The sequence below is a fragment of the Ochotona curzoniae genome, unplaced genomic scaffold, assembly GCF_017591425.1.
Source record: "Ochotona curzoniae isolate NIBS_2020 unplaced genomic scaffold, NIBS_Ocur_1.0 scaffold_1852, whole genome shotgun sequence".
Taxonomy (NCBI): Eukaryota; Metazoa; Chordata; class Mammalia; order Lagomorpha; family Ochotonidae; genus Ochotona; species Ochotona curzoniae.
The window spans coordinates 29925746-29950363 of NW_024467087.1; the positions used below are offsets into that span (position 1 = coordinate 29925746).

Below are 24618 nucleotides of genomic sequence, written 5' to 3' on the forward strand. Positions count from 1 at the left end.
AGTAGCCTAGGGGCTAAGGTCCTCGTCTCGCACTCACCAGGATCCCATATGGGCACTGGTTCTAATCCCAGCAGCCCTGCTTCCCATCCAGCTCCCTGCTTGTGGCCTGGGAAAGCAGTCAAGGACGGCCCAAAGCCTTGGGGCCCTGCACCCACATGAGAGACCCAGAAGAGGCTCCAGGTTCCTGGTTTCGGATTGGCTCAGCTCTAGCCGTCGCAGCTACTTGGGGAGTGAATCATCAGATGGAAGATCTTCCTCTCTGTCTCTCCTCCTGTCTGCATATCTTTCAAAGAAAACGAAAAGGGGACAACTCTCTCTTTTAGTAGACAAAAAAGAAAGCAGGTATGAACAGAGAAAAGTAGCAGGTATGAAATAAACATACAAATGACATTACATAAAAACTGAAGCAACTGACTTGCAGGCAAGAACACTGATAGATGATAAAAATCAGTAATACACATATTATTTTGGCATATAATCTGCTTCTTAACTACAAAGGTTAAAACTAATTTAACAGCGGATAAATCTGGCAGGTATCACCGGAGTCAAGGTTACCATTAGCAGGGATAACACCATCATCTTGTAACCCCTGGAAACAATGACCATGTACCACAGATCCTGTGCTCTCCTGGCTGTTCAGCAGCATTTCAATGTAACATGAAAAAACATCACAGAAGCCAAATGTGGAGTTCTCTGCACAGCAACTGACCAGTATTCCTTAAAACTGCAAAACTGATAAGGGGGAAACACTGAGAAACTGTCACAGATTCAAGGAAGCAGAAGAAACAGAACAATTGAATGTAACATGGGATTTTGGATTGGATACCAGACAAACGATATCAGCCAAAATGCCAGCGAAACTGGAACAAGCCAATCAATAGCCGATAGTACTACATCAAAGTTGAAACAAGGGCTCTTAAAAAAAAAGAATCAGAGAATGTATGTTAGGGGGAAAATAATACACGGATTCTAATCATTTTTGTTTTCCAACAAAACAGAAGATGTATTTCTAACTTCACTTTCCGTGCACTTCCTGAAATCCCCTCATAGTTCTGACAATTGTACTATGATCACCTGTTAACATTAGGGGAAATTGGCTGAAAGGTCTCTGCACTGTTTTCAAATTACCTGTAAGTCAAATAATTTCAAAATACACAGTTCAACTGTAATACTGCAACCAAGTGGAGGAATCCGCCGTGGGGGGAGGGTCTGGGGAGGGGCTGGGGGAATCCCAGAGCCTATGAAACTGTGCCACAAAATGAAATGTAATTAATAAAAAAAAAAATACAAAGTTCAAAATAGGTACTGTTATCCAATCAATTAGCCTACCTGCAAACTTTAGAACTATTTTGCCTTTTGCCCTTTCATATCACTTCAATCTTTCCCACTTCTCTCAAATCTGTCTCCATTCTCTCTCCCTAGTTAAGTCCCTGTCATTTTCTTAAATCACTAAAGCACTCTCCTATTTGCTCTCCGGGTCTCCTTCATTCCTTCATTCCAGTTTTGTCAGTTTCCCGTTATTAAAATAGCACCCCAATTATGTTAACACTTCCACTCAAAAACTTCAAATGATAGGAGTCATCACAGTTGTTATCACAACTCTAAAATTCACAGGGGGGTGGCCATTTCGTCTTATGCTTGGGACGTTATTTAAGACATGGAGTCCCATATGGGAGTCCTCAGTTCGATGCCTAACTGCTGCTGCTGACTCTACTTTCCCACCAGTGCAGATTCTGAGAGGCAGCAGATGATGGTTCAAGCAGCTGAGTCCATGCTACTCGCGGTGGGAGACCTGGGCTGACTTCTCACCTCCCAGCTTGGCCCAGCCCTAATCATTACTGAGCATTTGGGGTGTAAACCAGTGGGTGATGGCTCTTTCTTTCTGTCTCTGTGTCTGCCTCCCTTTTCCACTGTGTGTTGAATAAACAAATTTAATTTCATAGGAAAATTCAAGGCACCCAAAATAACCAAAACCACCATGAAAAGAACAAGTAGAAGGAGTCACACTACCCGATTTCACACTACCTGAAAAGAAATGGGCAATTAGCCTAGTGGGTAAAGCACCTGTTAAGACACCCACGTGCCACATCAGAGAACCTGGGTTTGATTCCTGCCTTTAGCTCCTCATTCCAGCTTCCTGTGAAGGCAGCCCCTGGAAGGCAGCAGTGATGGCTCAAGTTATGGGGTTCCTGTCACCCCACCAGGAGAAATGAATTCAGTTTCGACCTCCCAGCTTCAGCAAAGACAGCCCAGTCCAAGCCACTGTATCCAAGCCACTGTATTTGGGCACTGAATCAGCAGACACAAGATCTCTGTCTCACTGCCTCTGAAATAATTCCTTTATTACAAAAAGAAAATCTATGTCTACATAACAATCCACACATAAATTTTCATATCATTATGTGCAAGTCAAAAGGAGAAACTGTCTAAATGCTCATTAAAGCACAGACGCATTACACAGACTACATCCAGACATGCACTACAATCTTATTTGGCCATAAAATGTACTACATTGTGAATGAATCTTACAATCATTATGCTAAGCGAGAAAAGCCAGTCAAACATGTCACAGATTATAATGACTCCATTTACATGAAATGTCCAGAACAGGCAAATCTATAGAGACAGAAGTCACATGAGCAGTTCCTTAGGGCTGGGGTGCAGAGAAAGGGCAGTTAGGGGGTGACAGGGTACACATTTTATGGACCTTCTTTTGGAGGTAATGCTAATGTTGTAAAGCTGTCTGTGCTGGTGCTTACACTTACCTGTGAACATATTAAAGACCACTCAATCGCACATTTTAAATGGGTGAACTAGATCACAATAAACCAGTTTGAAAAGTCCATAAATTTTCAATAGCTCCTGATTGCTTGGTTGAGTAAAGTCCATCCTCTTTAATTTGGCGTTCAAGTCCCTATATATCCTAATCATTGGACCTCCAACCTACATTATTCTTCACTAGTCCTATTCTTAAAAAAAAAAAAAAAAAAAAAAAAAAAGATGTATTCATTTTTATTGGAAAGGCAGATTTACAGAAAGAGGGAGAGACAGAAAGGTCTTCCATCTGCTGGTACACTCCACACATGGTCACAATGCCTAGAGCTGAACTGATCCAAAGCCAGGAGCCAGGAGCCTCTTCCAGGTCTCCCATGTGGATGCAGGGGCCCGAGGATTTGGGCCATTGTCTGATGCTTCCCCAGCCTCACAGGCAGAGAGCTGGATTAAAAGTAGGGCAGCCAGGACTTGAACTCGTTCCCATATGGGATTCTGGTGCTAACAGACGGAGAATTAGCCCGTTGAGCCACAGTGCTGGCCCCCAATAATCCCTTTATTGTGACCTTCTTGTCACCCAAGAAGAATTCACCGGTCCCCATGCATAGCTCTTCCAGGTGCCTCCCTTCGTCTTTTCTCTTACTATTCCTTCCATCTCAGATTCCCCCACCCTTCCTCCTCCCACAAACCTCCCCATGTTTATATCCTGCTTCTTTAAGTCCCATTTCAAATTCTCCTTCCTCTGCAAATCCCTCCCTGTTCTTGAATCCTTACTTTGCAGCTTGTCCAAACCTATTTACTAGGAAAATGAAGACAAGTAGTTGTCCTGCACAATGGTTGCCACTATCAGAAGGTAATTGTTCCAAATCCACAACTTTACATCTTCTTTTTTGATAGTTACAGCAGCAACATTTTGTTTCAACTCCCTTCCTAAGTCCCTAAGAACTATTGCAAACTGTTACTGCTTGCTTTTCCCAAAATCTTACCCTTGATGAAGAACTGACATATTATGGCAGGGCCGCCGAGTACAGTTGTATAGGTTGTGCACTGCACAACCCTAGTGGCGCCATTCAATTACAGTGTATGTGAATGGCACCCTCTCCTAGGGTTGTGCAGTGCATAGCCGTTCGTGGCAGCCCCGCATGGCAGCATCCCTTGAACTTGAGAGCGAAGCCGGAAAAAAAAAAACAAAAAAAGAAACAAAAGTACCTCAATAAAATAATCATTGCAATTATTATGCTGCTGTTGAAAATAAGACAAGCTCCAAAACTGTCAAGATTACAAAACAGACAAGAAACAAAAAAAAAAAAAAAGAGAGAAAAAGTGCTATTGATACATCTCTAACAATGGAGAGAGAAAAGGACACACATGGCAATCACACTACAAACATTTGATGCACACAGCCTACAAACCTACCTGACTTTTTCCTCATGGGCCCCTCAGTGCCAGCAGGTCGTGTTGAGTTAGCTCCAGAATCCTTGATATCAGATCAGATAAGCTTGATAGGCACAAATGTGCTCTCTATACAAGCTCACTCTCTCCCCACTGGCCTTTGTGATTTAGTCAGTCTTTTTTACAGTGCGGAGTTTGAATCAGCCCGTTAAAGATGCACATGACCAAGGTAAGTTCATACCAACCAGGCTTCAAATTCATCAGGTTAATCATCAGGTGAAGCCATTGCAGCCAGCCAACCAGCTCTCCATTCCCTGACACCTTTCACCTACAAACAGCAATGCGAGATCCCCCACAACAAACAGCCCGAAAGGGGTGGAGATGCTGGCTGTGATCACAGGTGACTGGCGGTAGAGTATGCCAGGCATTGGGTGGGTTTTTTCTTTTATTCTCTACTCTGGCTTAGTGTCCCTGCACTGAACTTTCATATTCCCTCTAGCTGGCACTTCCTCCATCTCCAAAGAGCTCCTGGACAACTCATTCCAACTGATCTCATTCCTCCGCTGAACTTCATTGGTACTTACTGGTACAGTACGTAATCACTTAGTCTCGTGCTATTGTTAATAAGAACAACAGTTTTGGCAGCATCCGTTCTTTATTAAATGGTCAGCTTAGTATGTGCCTGGCATTAGTCTCCATCTTACATGTCTTTTATCTATTGATCACAGCAATCCCATTACATTAGTAATACTCTTTCCCACCCTCTTGTTGACATATGAGAAAACCAAGCTACAGGATAATTAGGGCACACAACAAGAGGCCTCAAATGCATCCTTCGGAATTCATGGGAGATTGGTTCTAGGAACCACCTCCCCCACCCCAACCCAGCTATCAAATCTACAGATGCCCATCCCTTGCACAGTGATACATCATTTGCATATAACCTGTATACATCCTCCTTATGCTATGAATCACCTCTAGGCTTATTACAGGTAACACAACATATATGCCATGTAAACAGTTGTTACGCTGTATTACACAAAGAATAATGAAGTCTTCACCCATTCAATACAGACACCATTTTTTCTAAACATCAGGAATCTGAAGCTAATTGTCCTTTCATCTCCACCATGACATCATCTCTCTTTGGAGGGGTTCCCTCTGCCCCATCCTGCAGAGAACCTACCACAGGGTCAGACAAAATGGTTGTCCAGGATGCACCTGCTTGACCCCTAGGCAACTCAGCCCAGGAAACAAATTGGGAGAGATAAGAAGAGGGTGCATGGAGCACAAAGAGGCTTGACCTTTCAGGAAACCATGGGAGTCCTCCTACTCTGACCTATTTCAGGGAGGATCATGCGGCTGCCTTGACCTCAATCCCAGAAAAATATTTAGAACAGGATGACCTGTTTGCCTTGAAACTCTTCAAGAAAAGTCTGAAGTAACAGAGCCTCGGCCAGCTGGCAGGAGGGATGGATAGTGTCCAGTTTCCTGCAGTTATGTTCAGGTCACAGCCACATGGGCCAGCTCATGTGAGCAGGGCTCTGTCATCAAAGAATTAACTACATGACAGTGGCCTGACTTGGTGTTGGGGAGTGGAGACAGGTTGGACCTCATTTTTCTTGACTTTTAAACTAGGATTAAAAATGCCTACCACTTATCCCTAGGGTATAAATGAGAACATAATAAACAATGCACCCATCAGCTAGCTGCACAGGTTTGTGCCTCTGGGGTGTCCAGGCATTCAAACAGGTGCCAGAAGCTCACTGCCTGGCTGACAAATTCATCCGACCTGAAGTACAGCACCTACTGACAATGACAGAGTTGGTTCCAGAGTGCCCCTACCTGTTAGCAGGTCACTTCTTGAGATGACATTCCCAGTAGGAAATAAGGCGGGAACTGCTTTCAAAGGTAAGGGTCTGGAGCTATGTCTTTGCTTCCAGGTCTTTGCTGCTCACCACCCACCCACACTACCAAACTTAAAAAACAGTGGAAGGGAACTCTGTCGATCACCATTCTGGTAATGATGCACACACATTCCATTCTTTTCCTTCACAATAGTCTCACCATTTCTTCTTTATCCACAGCATAGTGCTGTTTTTGTGAAATGTCTATGGCTTATCTCAGATCCTGGGATATTCAAGATGCTCACCAGACACATACTGAAAAAATAAGTGCAACAGATGTTTCTGTGGTCTAGAGGGAGACTTGGTTATTAAATCAAAGTAACTTCAAAGGACTCATTTATGCACAGAGGATCTCTCAAGACAGATAAGGGTGACAGTTCAAAGGAATCACACATAAATATACCAGATAGACTGGATCTGCTACATTAAAAGCCTGCAACAACAAACTCCAAAGGAAGGAAGTGAAATACTGGAGGAAAGGGCAAGGAGATTACATCCTTTTATGACTGAAAATTCAAGAATCAGCGGTCCTAAAGAATGAGCTTTATCAATGCGTACTAACACAGAAAGATGGCAAAGGCATTAAGGGAAAAATCAAGGACAAACACTGTGGAGTGCTCTTGGTTTTCAGAAGAGAGCTATAAAATATTTAGCATACATAAAGATACAAATCTGAAAGACAAGCTCACATTGGCTGTCTCTGCGAGACTGGCTCCTTGATGACTTTTATGTACTATGTATGGGAATTCTATAATGTTTCAGGTTCATGTGTTGCTTCTATGGATTGTTGCTACTGTTGCTGAGCATGTATTATTTCTATGCTAAGGAAAAACTATCAAAAGGCAATTTCTCACACACACACAAATACTACTAGTGCTAATCTCCCAGGACAAAAGCAAGCAGCTGGTTGGAAATCAGGGCAGGTTGGAAAACCTGGAAAGTTGTGTTGGAATCACACCCAAGAAAGTGAAACTGCAAGCTCTTTTACACAAAGAACTCTTTAAGCAACTTCAAAGATTAATTTTAATGCAAGATTGCCTTGAACCACTGTTGCAGCCTAAATGGCCTGCCAGCTGGATAACTGTTTTCCCTTCTTCTTTTTTTCTTTTTTTTTTTTTTAAGGCAAGTATCTGTATGCAACAGTAATGACAGGTCACATCAGAACCCTTTAACTTTGCACTCTTTACAAGTCCTGTCTTCTAGGCAGTGAAAACTAAGGTCTAGAATAGTTGATCAGGACTGTCATGGTGGTGTAACCAGTTAAGCTGCTACCTATAATACCAATATCCTATGTGGGTATCAGTTAAAGACCCAGCTGCTCTACCTCCAATCCAGCTCCTGGAAAAGTAACAGTAGATGGCCCAAGTGCTTAGGCCTCTACACTCACATGGGAAATCCAGATGAAGATCTTGGTTCCCAGGTTCCACTGGCCCAGCACCAAGCTTTGTGGCCTTCTGGAAACTGAACAAGTAAATACAAGATTCTCTTTTACTCCCTCTTTCCCTTTCCACTCTGCATTTCAGATTTTTTAAATTGTTTAAAACAGATCTGAAAAAAGAAAAGTTGGCTGTGTTTCCCTTACTTGTCTCACACAGTCCAGAAATCAGACACTTGGCTTTTCTGTAGAACTCAGTTGTTCTAAATCCTGAATGCATCTTAGAACTACCCATGCAGTTTATTTTAAAGCAAACACCAATCTCTGGGGTCTACTCTTCAAGCTCCTTCCTCACTTGCTTGAGCCTGGGTTTCAAAATTTCGAAATGCCCCAGGTGACTTCGACGAACAGCCAGGTTTACAAATCAGTGATCTAGCCATTGCTCAATTCAGCCATTTCCTTAGAGAAAAAGATCCAGTTCTCCAGTTTTCAGACCCTTAAGGCAGTATATCTGGCTCAAAGAAAGTCAAGCCAGAAAAGTCTGTAACCAAGACAACAAGTTGTAAGCACAAAGAGATGGGTCTTCTGTGATTTGCAACTCAAGGAAGCAGGACAGACAAAGTAGAGAGATCTAAAAGTAGATACTGAAACAAGGAAAGGAAAGAACAACAAAGGCACCCCAACTGAGAAAGCCTCCAAAGGTTACCATATGAAACTCTGGGCTCCGTTTTCCAAACTGGGCATTGGGACATGAAAACCCTACACATACATGGAAAGCCATTCTGAATTAGCAAATTAAGCCTTTAAAAATCTGCTGCTCTGCTTTGGCTTGATCAAACTTCTGGACAAAATGAGGAACCTGTTTTTGTGCAAGTTCCAAACCAAGTTGTTTTTCCAACCAAGCCCACTCCCTCTTCCCTACATGTACACCTGACCCAATGGTAAAGCAGAATAACAATGTAACATGGGATCTGCATGTGCTTGGATTTTTTTAAAGGGCTCTTGCTCTGTCTGTGCTCTGACCCTGGAGCTTGGGTTTTGTTCCCAACCAGAGAAGTACTGAGATGGATGAAAGGGCTAGAGAAGCTGCAAATTGAAAGCCACAGACTTGGCCTTTTGTTCTTTCTTTCTTTTTTTCCCCCAGGAAGGGGCTGGCTATTCTAGAACATGAACATCAAAAAGAAAATTCAGCTGCGATGAGCTGAAATTGGACAAAATGTGATGAGGCATAAATGGGACAAAAAGAAAGGCAAAAGGGCTTTTCAGTACCAAAGGGGCTTCTTTTCTGAAAACTACCACAAATTACAGCACTTTCCACATTTGGGTCTCTCCAGGAAGCTTAGCATTGTACCTAATACCATAACACACTCTGCTGCATGTTACAGAAAGAAATTGAGACAGGTGTAAATGGTCCCAGGTCCAGTGGTTTGGCAGTCAGGAGGGGAAAGAAAACACACTCCAAGAAGAGTCTCTCTAGGTTCATTCTGTTCCCTCAGCCCAGAAACTCTAAGTAACATTAAAGAAGGGGTGCATAAGCCAATCTGTGAAAGAACAACTCACTGGTGACATGAACAAATACAAAGACATACAGTATTCTTCCCCTAAAATGGCATGATGGATGATGCTTTCCTTCTTTTTTCATCATAATGCTGGACAAGTAGCCTCTGGGAATTTTGGGTGGTCCAGTAGAAGGATGTGTGTTGGCTCTTACAACCATTGGAGCTTACAGTCTTTAATTAGCCACCTGCTGGCTGCTCTCCTCACTGTGGGAAGGGAAAAATAACTAGCCTGACGAGGATTCCTTGAATGTTTCCTCTGGAAACCAAGTAGAGAATTTAGCTTGGCTGTCTTTTGTAGCAAGCCACATACTGTACCACAAGAACCCAACCATCGGTCAGTCAGTTCCACGCTTACGCCTGGAAAAGCACTGCCTCGCCTGCTTCTCCAGGGGGTCTACAGGTTTCTGCTCTCTGAAACAGGACTTTCTCCTAAATGTCTTTGAACTTTACCAAAGGGATCCATCAGACTGCACATCCTTTAATCCTTTCTTATGGCAAATTCTGTTCTGAGCAGGAGGTAAACATAATGAGAAGGCACATAGCATTAGTCAACAGGTATTCAATATATAAATGTTGAATATCCTTCATCCACAATGCTTAGAGTTGAAAGTATTTCAGATTTTAAATCAGATGACCATCCCTAAAATAAAAATCTGAAATCCTAAATACTCTAAAATACAAAATTTTTACATATCATACTACACAAAAATCTTTCACATTTCAGAGCCCTTCGGATTTTCAAATTAGAGATGTTACACCTGTGCTAAGTAAATTTTAAGAGCTGAGGCAAGATCCCAAAGCAAATGACCTGAAGGCTCCTCGCAGCTCTATGGAAACCACATCAAACTACCACTACAACCAACATGACTAACAACACTTCTCAAGCCACATACTTAACAATCAAACACTAAATAATTTAGCAAGTTCTAAATGATATGGTCATTCCACCAGCAGAATGATTTTAGCAAATGACAAATTCAAAAACATCCACTGAGCATTCAGTTATGTTCTACATTCTCTGTACAAATGGAATTCTAGAAGCCTGAAAAGCCACCTGCCACTTGTAAAGTTTACAGGCAGCGCCTTAACCTTCCTCCAGGCCTCGCCTCAAATGAACCGAATCTTAACTACAGAAGACACTTCCTACATTACTTCACTCACCTGATTCCCCTAATGTACTACCACTCATGACTCTCTTCAAGATATTTGAAACTGTATCAATACTCCTAGAAGGATGAATTATTTCAATGTATTCAGACCTTACTTATAGACACGTATATCTCTAGAATTAAATACAATGACTTCCAAGTCAAAAGCCATTAAATTCTAATTAAAAAACAGCTACAACTGAAATACGCACTTGGGGAAAATGTGCCCTTTGTGAATCTCAGAGCCCACATCTCTGAAAGAGGGTTGGACCAAATGATGGATTCCCAGCATGGTTCACCAGCTCATAGGTATGTCTTATCAGCCAAGATAAATAAGGTAAGTCATTTATTATAAACCCAAATGCTGAAGTATGGAAATAATTTGCATTCATAATCTTCTGTATGTTACTACCGTGATACTTCATTATTTTTTAAAAAAAAGGATTCATTTCTTTTTTGTTGTTGAAAAGGAATATCAGATTTATAAAGAGAAGCAGAGACAGAGAAAAAGATCTTCCATCTGCTGGTGCACTCCCCAAATCGCTGTAACAGCCAGAGCTGAGCAAATCTGAAGCCAGGATCTAGGAGCTTCTTCCAGGTCTTCCATGCAGCTGCAGGGCACTAAGCCTTTGGGTCATCCTCGACTGCTTTCCTAGGCCACAAGCAGGGAGCTGGATGGGAAGTGGAGCAGCCAGGACAAGAACCAGTGCCCATATGGCTCCTCTATGCCTTTTTTTTTTTTTTGAGCCATACAGAAGAGCCTTCAATTATAAATGCAGTCACCAGAAACTGTACACAATTCATATACTATTCTCTGATTGATGCAATCCTCATCTTAGCCTGTTGAGCAGGTGAAGACCACCAATCATGTGTATAGCAGCTACACAAAAACTGAGAACCCCCAAGCAAGATTGCTCTTCACCTGCAAGACACTATACTGGGGATACCAGAGCAAGGAACATAGACACTGTCTTTGCTTTTGTGAAGTGTTCACACTGGCAGGGGGTGGGGGGGTAGGAGGCTAGATATGGCATAAAATAGGCAAATCCTGCTGCAATAAAAGCTATCATGAAAGTTTTAACACCCTGTAATGGAGGTACCAATTAGGGCACAGGTGGAGGTAGAAGGTCCTTGACCAAAGGAAATGGATGGGAAAACTTAAATGGCCCAAGCGCTAGTACAACATGTAGATGCTTTTGCCTGGGTAACAATAGAGTGCCAGGAAAACGAGGGAAAGAATTTGTACTGGAAAGATGAGTAGTGGCCATATCACTCACACAAAGCCATTGAGGGGTAGGCTGCTGCTGGGAAGGAGCTTGGATTATTCCCTACAACAATAAAACCCTAAGACTCAGCTCCCGGAATGAAGCTACATTTTGTGCCCAGTGTCACAGGTCTGAATGCTGCTGCTTTTCACCATGAAAAAATGCTCTTGGGAGTATTGGTGAAGGACTGAAGAAACTGTGCTTCTCTACTTCGGATGAAAAGGCATTTGCTGGATGGTCTGGGAACCTGACTCACAAGGACACTGTGCCCATGTGAAAATGCAATCTGAATCCTAAATACACTTCTTAAGAAACTTTGGGAACCAATAAATAAAGCAGACAGCTTTCTTAAGAAAGAAAAGAAAGAAAAGAAAAGAAAGAAAGAAAGAAAGAAAGAAAGAAAGAAAGAAAGAAAGAAAGAAAGAAAGAAAGAAAGAAAGAAAGAAAGAAAGAAAGAAAGAAAGAAAGAAAGAAAAAGAAACTTTGGGAACCAAATCCATGCAGTGCTTGTTAGGGAATGCCTGGAAAGCAACAAAGCATAGAACCTTGCTTTTCCCCGCAGAGACAAGTGCTTGGGGGAGAAAAATGAACACCATAACCCAAATCTTAAAATATACAGAATATCATTAGTTTGATTAGCAGCATTATATTTAGATACAACTATAGAATGGCATTATGCAGTGCCTATTATATATTTAAATTACCATAAAACCCCAAATAAATCAGGATGACTGGCTATTTTCACTCTAAATAAAGACAAGAAATGGAGAAGAGGCTGGTCGCTTTAGAAGGAAACACAGATGCACGCCAAGTCTTAACTACACACAAGCATCTCATGTCCCTACGCAATCAGCTCTCCACTACCCAGACATTAATTCAACAAAAACGAGCACTGTCATCTCATCTTGCATGGTAACATTTTTATTTTTCCTTCCTTTCAACAGAATTCAGACCAATTTGCCCTTTAGAAAAACATCCTCTGACATGGAATGCCCTGTTTTCCTCTCCCCAGCTCCCTCTACCAATAATAAATAAAAAGTGCCAGTTGTTTCCCAGAACCACCTGCCCATATTCCCTCTGGTTATTGCACAAAGTAGTCATTCTCAAAGTTGAATGCCCATATCACCTTCAGAGAAGTGAGCTAAAATTCACACTTCCAGACTAGTCTCCCCAACAACAACAGCAGCACACACACACACACACACACACGCCTACACTTAATAGGTCTACCATAGGGCCCAGGAGTCAGCATTTTAAATAGGCACGCACAGCAATTCTGATCCAACTAGGTCAAGAATCATATTTTGAAAAAAGCACCACTGTGGACATTTTAGCTGAGTCCCAAATCCTGAATTGAATGTTGTAGCAGCTAGGGGTGCAACATCAAACAGCCAGAAATTGGGGGGAAGGGGGGTTCTGATATAGGACACTGACAGAAGAGGGCGCACTAGATGGGAGAGAAAAATAACAACTTGCCCCCAATTCTACTTGTTTTTTTTTTTTAATTCCACATTTTGGTTTTAATCAAGCAAACTGACATTGCCATCCTAGCAATCCCCTACCGGTACCAGAAAAGGAATTCCAACAGGGTGCATTCAAAAGAAAGGTATAAAAATGGGAGAAGAAACAATGGTAATTGGCTTGGCACCACCCAAGCTCTTTCAGCCTCCTTACCTCTCCTGGTAGTTGCTTCCATTTCTGGGACTCAGTGTTGCTGTTGCAGAGAAGAGAGGCCAAGGTGTGGCAGTCTTCTATTATTCACACTAATGCTTTCCGCTATTACATGAATAATCAAGAGTTGACTGGAAGGAGGAATAAATGAAAGGCAAATATTCTACTGACAGGTTAAACAGAATAAAGAAGGCCCCCTGTTGGTTGAGAGCTGTGAGGTGATAAATGAACAGTCAGGATCCCTGCCTCTTTTCATTCTCACTGTTTGCCAGGAACACAGATTCAAAGACCACAACGTCAGCACTGCGCTGGAGAAAAATAATCAGGTATCTGTGTTTTTCCACTGTCACCCAAAATACCCCAGAAGAGTCTTAGTACTCAATGGCAGCCTTATAAGTCAACCAACAGTTACTGACGCAACCCAGAAGTCTACAATTGTAAAGGTAAGGACTTGGATATACTCTGATGATTTTGAATGCAAGGAAAGAGAGTTCTTTTCAAGCTGACTCAAAAAAAAAAAAATGTTTGTGGAGTCTGCACCATGGAGGAGCATTGTAATCCTCCATCTGCAGTGCCACCATCCCATTTGGGTGCCAATTCGTGTCCCAGCTGCCTCACTTCCCATCCAGCTCCCTGCTTATGGCCTGGAAAGCAACAGGAAAATGGCCCAAGGCCTTGGGACCCTGAAGCTGTGTAAGAGACCTGGAAGAAGCTCCTGGCTCCTGGCTTCAAATCAATTCAGCTCCAGCCATTCAGCTCTGTGGGGAGCAAACTGGTGAAGGATCTCTCTGTCTCTCCTTCTCTCTCTGTGACTCTGATTTTCAAATAAAATAAATTTTAAAAGAGAGAGAAAAGAAAAGGATTTACCATGGGAACACAGATGTCTCATGAGAATCCAAGGGCAGGAGAAGGCTGTGCCTTGGGAGACTTGGAAGAGCTGCAAGAGGCTGCGGGTTCACAGTGGCTGCAGGCAACAGTGTCTTTGTTTCTCAAGGTATCGCCATTCCTCTCTTGGCAGCTACCTGTTTTCTCCCTGCTCTGCCTCCCCAGGATACCAGCTTGGACATCATCTGTGGGTCCTTGTCCCAGTGTCAATCTCTGAGCTTCCCAATTTTAACTCCCTAGGAGAGAATTTCAAATGACCCATCTCACGTTGCCAAACTCACACATTGAGGACAAGCAGTTACTCAGTCCAGGGGATCCAAATCAGGCAGGTGGGGTCTTGAGTACAATTCCCAAACACATCCCCTTGCAAAGCAGCCTTATAAGGTGTGATGAACCAGAAGGCATAGTAAAATACAGATAGTAGTAGCCTGATGCTTAGCAAGTGATCCGGACGATAATACATGTCTATTCATGAGCTTCAAACACCTATAATCTTACCTTCACAATTAAGATAAAAGACAGCACCCAACTCCAATTTGAAATGCTCAGCCTCCCTCGGCCCTATTTAACCACATTCTTCAAACCAGTAAAAGAATCTAAACAAACATGCTATATTACAGGGGAAAGCCAGCACCCTGAGGGAAAACTGGAGGGAGGACAGAGCACAGACAGATGCTGATCAACTGACACCACTGGCCTTTAGCCCATCTCTCTGCAAAGCAGTCAGTTTCCTTTACACTGGAGGATCATCTTATCTTCCCCTAGGTTTCTTCAAGTGCCAAGTGAGGTTAGTGTTCAATGTTAACTAGAACAAAGCAAGCAGCATCACAAAACTGACAGATGGCAATGGAGAGCATCATTCTGGGATTATTTCATTCCCAGGAGAGAGACATGCCAGAGACTAAAGCATGCTATTTTGACAGCCACCTAATAGTGGCTGTCAGACAGTTAACTCCCCCACTTCTTGGCTAACCCTTTCCTCTAAGATATCCTTCTATTCGCCTCTCCCTGTTACAACAATAAGCAATGCCACACCTGATAGGATGAATGGAAGCTTTGTCAGAGACAAAGTGCATGGCACAGAGAAGAAAACAAAGAGGTGTGATAAGCCTTAAGAATTGATGATCAGAACAAGAAACCTGGAGATGGCCATCTTGCAAAATAAGCAACAGATTAAGAAAAAGTAAAGGGTTGTGCTGCCCTGGAAACTGTTTTCAACCCCTATAAGGCTTCCAGGAGGTGAACGAAGAGATTCCAAGCAAGATTTCACAGATTACAGATGCAGAACTCTAAAAACAAGTAGAGATGGACTATGTCAATCAGTAAATTCCTCAATCACCTCATCGTGCTTGGAGTGGCGAGATTGGCAGCGATTCATAACTGGTGAGCTATCAAAAGCACTTGAGCAAGACCCTTGGAGCATGCCCCAATCAGGGACCTTGGGATGGGTGGGAGACTGGGTGGGGCTTCTCCCTCAGTATCTCCCTTTACCTCAGATACATGAAGGAAACAATATGGAATAATAGTTTAACCCCACTCTCCTACAGCCCTTGAACCTTTTTACCTTAACTAACTATGTAGAGATTGTCAAAAATATAATAAAAAAAATGGGAAAAAAAAGAAAACCCAAGAGGAACAAAAAAAAAATAAAAACAAATAGAAAGATACACTAGGCAGGGCCCATTGTGGTGGCCTCACAGCTAAAATCCTCGCCTTAATGCGCCAGGATCCCATATGGGCGTCCGTTCTAATCCCAGAAGCTCCACATTCCACCCAGCTCCCTAAATGTGGCCTAGGAAAACAGTCTAGGATGGCCCTAAGCCTTGGCACCCTGCACCCCCATCGGAGACCTGGAGGAAGTTCCTGGGTCCTGGCTTTGGGTCAGTGCAACACCGGCTGTTGCACTCACTTGGGGAGTGAATCATTGGACGGAAGATCTCCCTCTCTGTCTCTGCTCCTCTCTGTATAGCTGCCTTTTCAACAAAAATAAATAAATCTTTTTTAAAAAGTGTAATAGGTAATCTTATCTCTCAATTCTCCCTGAGTAACTTAGCTTAAAAATTGTCCTGTAAGAGCCAACATTGTGGTGTAATGGGTTAAATCACCCTAGGCATCCCAAATGGGCACCAGCTGAGTATTTCCTACTAGCCTACTATACTTCCAGGCCAGTTCCCTGCTAATGGGCCTGCAAAGCAGCAGAGTCCTTAGGCTCTTCTTGTACTATGTGGGAGATCTGGATGAAGCCCACAGCTCCTGGTTCTGGTCTGACGCAACCCCAGTGATTGAGGCCATTTTGGGGAACGAGCAAACACAGGAAAGACCTCTAATTCTCCTTGTTTTTCAAGTAAATAAAATAAATCAGTATTAACTAATTTCACCTTTTTAATTTAAGTATAGTACTTCTGGAGAGAAATGGACAGTGGCTGTTGGGTCTCATCATTGGTTAGCAACCATTTTCCTGTGTGCCTCCTGTCAACTCATCATCAAAAGAGCCCTTCAACATCCTTTACATTGTTTACACACATGGGCCAGTATGTAGCTTCTAAAAAAAGTCAGCTACATGCACTGGCACAGGGAAAGTATAACACTAAATGAAAAAGTTTTAGATTGTAAAATATCATCTAATTTTGTGAAATAAATGTACAAAGAAAAATTCTAAAAGAACAAGCTGTCAATAATTATTTCCTACAGATGAGATTACATGGGGTTTTCACTTTTACCTTTGCCATTTTTTACTTGCTTGGATTTCTGGTGTTTTTTTTTTTGCCATCAAAAGCATGCATATATATATTATTATATTAATATATATTAACCCCTTAGAAGTCATCGATATGCAATACCACTACAGCTTTAATTTTTGCTTCCATTTTTAGCAGATTTTAGATAAGCTCGAGTATACAGAATAGCAAGAAATGTTCCATGGGCTTAGAAAAAAAAGTAGCTCACTTTGTTGACCATAGTCAGCACTCATGAGGTAAATCCCATTAATGGAAAAGACAGTGTGGATCCGAAACCAAATGCATGGGATCTGGAGTAACTCGTCAAGGCTCTGCCTGCTGCTAACCTTTTCAACATGGCTTCCTTCATTTACTGATAATGCTTATGAACCACTTGGAACATGTCTAGCATAGGATGTGCTCAACAAATCATAGCCATCCCTTATTGGAAGGGCCAAAGTGGTGTAACTAAAAACGATGTATTTACTTTCAGCTATACTGTTCATGCCTTAATTGAAACTACTTTCAGTATAGACACTGTGGTGTGTGTGTGTGTGTGTGTGTGTTTTATTCTAAACTGCAAGGAAGTGTGCTCAGAGCCCAAAAGCACTGGCTAGAAAGAGTTGATTATGTGGATCTCTTCCCAGCTCCTTTCTTACTTTAGTGAGGACACACTGGTTGATTGAAGATGATCATGGAAATCAGACAATGCTATAAATCTGGGCTTTAAACACTCACCAGCATGCAACTGTTAACATCTGAAGAATCAAGTGGAGACTACCCACACTCCTGGGCTGATCAGCTGCCAGGTGCAATCTAAATAAACCCCATCAAAAAGGACTGCATCTTAACAACAGCAACAACAAACCAAACAACTCAGTTTTAAACAATAGGCAAAAGGCTCAAAGAAGACACACAAATGTCCATATGCACCTGAAAAGATGCTTAACCTCATTAATCACTGGAGAAATGCATAACAATAACCACAATGAGCTACCACTTCATACTTACTACAATGGCTATGATTTTCAAAACAGAAAACAACTACACATGAGAACAAGGAAAAATTAGAATTCTCATATGTTACTGGTAGGAATTTAAAATGGCTCTGCTGCTGTGGAACATAACTGGGTAGTTCCCCAAAAGGACAAATACAAAATTACCATATGATCAGCAATTCCACTCCAGGTGTGTACTCAAAAGAATGGAAAGCAGGGAATTAAAGACATACAATCGTAGGCCTAATGTTCACTGTAGTACTATTCAGAATAGCCAATAAGTGACAAAAACAAAACAAAACAAAAACCAAGTGTCCACTGATGGGTCAATGGATAAATCCAATGTGGAATATATTTACAATGAAGCATTATTCATCCTAAAAAATGAATAACTTATGATGCATGCTACCACTTTGAAAACACTGTGCTATATGAAACGAGCCAGAGATAAAGACCAATCTCACATGAATTTACTTATAAGAGGTTCCTGGAATAGTCAGAACAGAAAAGTAGAACAGCAGTTGCCAGTAGCTGAGGTGAGAGGAATGGGAAGATATTTGGTACAGAAATTCCATTTGGTGTGATGAAATGGTATTGCAAATAGATAGTGGTGAGGCCGGGCACCACGGCTTAGGCAGCTAAAGTCCTTGTCTTAAACATACAGAGATCCCATATGGGCACCCATTCTAATCCTGGTAGCCCCAGTTCCCATCCAGCTCTCTGCTTGTGGTCTGGGAAAGCAGCTGAGGACAGCCCTAAGCCTTGGAACCCTGCACCCCCATCGGAGACCTGCAGGAAGTTCCTGTCTCCTGGCTTCAGGTTGGTGCAGCACCAGCCATTGCGCTCACTTGGGGAGTGAATCATCAGACGGAAGATCTTCCTCTCTGTCTCTCTTCCTCTTTGTATATCTGAGTTTGCAATAAAAATAAAAAATTCTTTAGAAAAAAAAGAAAACAGATAGTGGTGAAGGTTGCACAACACTGTGAACAGATGTTAACAGCACTGAACTATGTGTTTTAAAATGACTAAAAAGACAAAATTTACAAAATTTACACATAACGATTTTTAAAATAATCAGTGCTCAATGGCAAAACCTATTAACCTGTACATTTTAAGTGGGTGTATGATGTTTTATGTGGATTAGAGTTCCAAAAAGCTGCTTTCAAGAAGCCCACAGGGTAGTCCTGGAAGAACTTCAGGGAGTAACAAATATTGTCTCTTGGGTGGTCTTAATACAGATGCATACATTTGTCAAAATGTGCAGAACTACACCCCAAAAGAGATGAAATTTACTGCATGTAAAATATATTGTGAATTTAAAAAAAAAGTCACATTCAAATGCTTCAGCTATGGAACATTTCTTGATGCTCTGTTCATCAGAACAATGGATCTTAGAAATGATCTTTCATTGTGGAAATGTTAGTGTTCAAGACGACTGAATCACTCTCACCTTTGCGTGAATGGCATGGAAGACTCTGATTAGCTCAATGTCCTTCACTTGCTTGGAACGACAACTTCAACTCAAAAGTCTTAGCTAATCTTTCCTCCAAGACACTTCACAACTTGAGCAAGACCCTCAGAGCATGCCCAACATCGGGGACCTGGGATGGGTGGGAGGCTGGGTGGAGCTTGTCCCTTTATCTCCCCCTTTACCCCAGATACAGAAAAAAAGAGAATGTGGAAATAATAGTCTTGCCCATTTTCCTGTAGCCCTTGAACCTTTGTGCCCTAATTAACCATGTAAAGATTGTCAAAAATAAAGAAATTTAAAAAGACACTTCACAGAGTATTCAGGCAGGCTGTCTAATTAGAAGGTGAAGCCGAACCCTGTTGCTGGAACAATGGCACATTTACTTAGAGTGAATCTTTTATGGAAGATTGCGGTTTCAGAGGGGAAAAGCTGGAAGGCCTCTGAGCACACAATTAGGGCTCTATAACTGTTTTATGTCTGATTATGAATGAATGGTTCACTAGAATGTACTGGCTAGAGGGGAGAACAGCTACAGATCCCACGGACTTACCTTACATTTCTGGAAATGAATGATATCCACCATAACATAAACTATCGACAACTAGATTGGCTCAGGTCAATATCCAATAGATATTTCTGAAACTTCAGCCTGTCACTTCATCACTAAATTCACTTTAAGCAAAACTATAACAGAAAGAATCATAGTGAGCATGACAAGTGTAGGAGCTGGGATTGCTATTTATTTATGTTTAATAACATTAAACAGGTGTGTTGCCCATATAATCTGTCCAAGTTTTTTATCTGAAGAGTCAGTCATAATTCACAGCAGGAATCCAAGTTGATAAGAGATGTCCTGATATTTGTCACTGGCATCTCCTTAAATCACACTGAAAGTTAGGACCAGAATACCAGCTTTCTCCTGGACCCTCCAACGCCCGAGGCAATGTGTTTAAGTTGCTGCTAGAGGACTTGACCCCAAGTAGCAGGTAACCTTGGAGGGTGAGTGAGTCTAACACAAAAGGTCATTCCAATGAAAGCAGAAACCAGCAGAAGGAACTGGGAGAAGAATTCATTCAATAATTTTTCGTTAAATCACTTTTTAGCCTGTATTTTTATCATCAGGAGAAGTGACTGAGTATACAACTCCTTAAAATACCAGAGGAGCTGCTGGGAACTCAGATACTAACTAAACCAACAGAGTAGTGGCTATAGAGCTGACATCTCAGTCTTTAGGGACCTAGATTAAGGGAGATCATGACACTACTTCCACCTCTCTATTTTTTAAAGGAACATACACGGTCATTCTAGGAAAGGGAAGCTGTTGACTGAGAAACAGGTAATTGCTCAAAGCAAACCCTAATACATACAAACCAAGACGTAATGACCAAGGAAAATCTGAAGGTTATAACTCACATTTGCAAAGAACAGGCTCTCTGTGGAATTCTCTCTAGGCAAGCTGTCCATTTGCAATTACAGTAGGATTCAACATACACATTCGTATCACAAGCACTTTTTCAAAGAGATAGCTCTCATTCTTACACAAGAAATAGCATGGGGTGAGTGAGTGCTGCAGTAGCTCAGCTGCCACCACTCCTACGTCCCATGTCTGAGTGCCCAGCTCTACCCTTGGACTCCCTTCTGATGCCTAGGAGGCAACAGGTGGTGGTTCCTAGTACTTAGATCTCTTGAACCCATGTGGAAAAACTGGGTTGGATTCTGGGCTCCTTGTTTGTCCTAGTCCTAGTCCAACCCTGCTGCTGTGGGCATTTGGACAGTAAACTAACAGATGGGAGATTTCATTGCATGTGTGTGCATGGACCTTTCAAAAAATAAATTTAATAAACAGCAACAGAAATGAGAAAATTTAAAAGGGAGAATACCTTAGAGTTGGCTGAAGGAAATCCCCTTAGCATTTTAATACCTGCAATGCTTTGGATACCATTTGAGCATGCTGAAAGTTAATCCCTGTTGGAAGGTGTTAAGAGGGTGAAACAATCTGACTGTGGTGTTCAGAAGCGGGCCTTTGAGAGGTGATTAGGATTAGGTAAGGTCAGAGTACAGCTCCGGTGACTGAATCCTGGAGGATTTATACTTTAGGAAAGAGAGAGCAGATGCTTGCTGTTTCTCCCTTTCTAATAAATAAAAATGATTAAATAAATATTCAAAAATAGAGATCAACTGGAATGCTTTCCTGAAACCCACACCAACAGAGCATCCATCCCAGAGTGGAGGACGATGACTACAAAATAGGAAAGACAAGGTTTCTCTGGCTCCCCACCCCAGAAAATGAAAAACATCTTCCCAAGAATCTCCCCCTTGAAAAGGTCCAGAAGAAGGCTCTGCCCTGTACCTCTCCATCCTCTTCCCACCCCACCCCACCCCCGCTTGCACACAGGTGGCAATTACCTTAGACGTGTTCGTTAGAAAGACAGCTCCTACAGTTTGCCTAAGTCATTGAGCACCCAGGAATCCTCCCTGAGTCAAGAAAGTCTATCATTAAACCACTCATAACCATCTTGTTCTGAGATGAGTTGATAAGATAGTAAAAGACATGAAGAAAAAGGATGTGGAATCCATGACCTTAACACCGTGGTTACCGCAAACATACCGCCTACCATAAAAATAACAACAATAACAGCTCCTTTAGACTCTTCACTATGTCTTAGAAACCTTACTCTACAGGCAGTCTAATCATTACAATAAGCACACAAGACAGGCATTATTATCCCCCAGTTTATAGACTGGTTAAGTGAGGTTCAAGGAAGTAAAGAAATTTACCAGTACTCAAACAGCTAACAAGTGGGAGAACAAAAATTTCAACTAATGCCTGTTTCTACTATCTAGAAGAATCTAGCAGTAAATGTGTGTTGCGAGACTCCATGCTTCTAATCCTTAGAAAACTCCATAATCAGAAACCACTCATAGACTACTAATTTGTACAACAGCTCTTCAGTGTGCAGTACAAGGAACTTGTTCAAGAAGCTTCCTCTTTTTGCCCACTCTCCATGGCAACTCAAGCCAAGAACTCTGCTGTTATCTTTAATCAGGTAACAATGAGGAAATTACTATGCCAAGGGAATACAACACACAACTATCACAGCTGTCTCTCCAGAACAGGAGGCGAAGTGAGTTCCACGCAAGGTTTTCTGAGCAGTCACTCCCAACAAGTGGCAGCAGCATTCAGCTGGCACTTCCAAAGCCAGCTGACACTCTGAGATTGACCTTGCACCTTGCAGCTGGGGCCCAATGTTGCTGCCAGGGTGGGGACTGGTGAAGCGGGATAGCATCTGGAAGAATTTCTGAAACCTCATAGATAGGGCTAAACTAGAACATGCTTTCAAAAGGCAGAGTATGTTCCTGTGCCAAGCCATTGCCCTGAGCCACAGTGGGCCTGGAGGGGAAGAGTAAAGGTAGAGTAGGGACGGGGTGCCTGGGAGGGTCAGGCCAGAGTGGCACAGGAGGAAAGGAAGTATCCATTGGACACTGCATTTCTTTCTCTCAGAAATGACACCAGAGGCAGTCAGGTCATCCCTCATCAGTGTGCAGGGTTGCAAGTCCTCGCTCCATCCCCAAATCCAGTTTCCTGCTACTACATCCACCCTAGGAGGTAGCAGGTGATAACTCAGGTGGTTGGGTCCCTGCTACCCGTGTAAGAAAACCCGACTGAGTTTCTAGCTCCTGGCTTCATTCATCCTGGCTGTTAATGGGGATTTGGGAAGTGAACTATGGGAGCGCTCTCTCTCTCTCTCTCTCTCTCTCTCTGTGTGTGTGTGTGTGTGTGTGTGTGTATGTCTGTGTCACTGCCTTTAAATAAATGAAATATAGTACTTTTAAAGATTTACTTATTTGAAAGTTTCAGTGAGAGAGGTCCTCCATCCCTAGCTCACTTCCCAAGTGGCTTCAGTGGCCAGGGCTGAGCTTTATCCAGGTCTCCTATGTGGAGAGCATGGGCACAATCACTTGGGACCTAGACCATTAGCAGGGAACTGGATCAGAAAAGGAGCATGAAGCAGGTCCATATGGGATGGGCACAATGTTGGCTCCATGATGAAATACATTCTTAAAATTTAATCCATAGCACATCTTTAGGACAATGACAGTTAACTGTTAAGCACATATAAAAAAGAACACATTCCTAGATATATATGTAACATGGACCTGTGCTATGATATACTAGGCTACGCTTTTGGCTACATCACTGGCATCCCATTTGGGTGCCAGTTCAAGCCACAGCTGCTCCACTTCTGATCCAGCTCCCTGCTTATGGCCTGGGAAAGCAGTAGAGAATGGTTCAAGTTCTTGGACCTTTTTTTTTTTAAAGATTTATTTATTTATTGGAAAGTCAAATATACAGAGAGGAGGAGAGACAGAGAGGAAGATCTTCCGTCCAATGATTCACTCCCCAAGTGAGAGCAACGGCCGATGCTATGCCGATCCAAAGCCAGGAGACAGGAACTTCTTCTGGGTCTCCCACACAGGTGCAGGATCCCAAAGATTTGGGCCGTCCTCAACTGCTTTCCCAGGCCACAAGCAGGGAGCTGGATGGGAAGTGGAGCTGCCGGGATTAGAACCGGTGCCCATATGGGATCCCAGGGCGTTCAAGGTGAGGACTTTAGCCGCTAGGCCACGGTGCCGGGCCCAAGTTCTTGGACTTTTGCACCCACGTGAGAGACCCAGAAGAATCTCCTGGCGTCTGGCTTCAGTTTCACTAAGCTCTGGCTGTTGTGGCCATCTGGGAAGGGAATCAGCAGATGGAAGATGCCTCTCTCTCTCTGCGTCTCTCCTTGTCTCCATAAATCTGCCTTTCAAATAAAAAAGTAAATTTACCAAAAAGAAATATAGAGCAATAAAATAGAGCAATAAAGAGTGTGTACAAGAAAGACACATAAAGTTAAGGTTAACTGACATTTCAGAAGGATAGGTTACAGGTGGCCTTGGGAATGGTTCAGCAGTTGCCCAGCTTGCCTCCAACGCCCAGCCCTTGACACTGCATGTGATGTGGATCTGAGCCACAGGAAAGGACACAATAATGGGAAGTAAATACAAAAATAAGCCATTTGTTTTCTGATATGGTTTTCATGGAGTTTGTGAATCACCACTACCCAGCCCTCTCCAATAAAGCAAAGGCAAATAACACTGGCCTCCTGTGAGCAATGAGCTGTTCACCTGTCACTCTTCTCATGAATACTGAATGTTCTCTGGACCAACCCTATCAAGTCCACAATTCTCTGGGGATTCTAGCATGTTGTGTTCAACCTCCAGCCTACCCACCCAGCCCCATCTCCCTCTTCTCCCAACAGGCACCTTCTGCTCCAGTCAATTTCCATTCTGATACAAAGTAACCTCTCTCTCTAAGAATCTATCACCTGGAGCTCAATCTCTCCAAAATTCCAGGCAGCCACAAATGCAATGCTATTTAAACCACCGAGCTTCTCTTTGGCCACAAAGTAAGAGACAT

The 24618-nt window shown here is 42.5% G+C and overlaps 1 protein-coding gene and 1 long non-coding RNA gene across 7 annotated transcripts in view; both read right to left on the bottom strand.

The window, feature by feature from the left end:
* The window catches only part of TMEM164 (transmembrane protein 164), a 164634-nt gene that overhangs the window by 104457 nt on the left and 35559 nt on the right, over positions 1-24618 (bottom strand). The gene's annotated exons all lie outside the window — the stretch shown is intronic.
* Positions 492-3039, bottom strand: LOC121169157. The gene is made up of 2 exons (XR_005885821.1): positions 2766-3039; positions 492-732 (listed from the first exon to the last, which is right to left on the bottom strand). It is a non-coding gene; the product is annotated as an uncharacterized LOC121169157 (long non-coding RNA).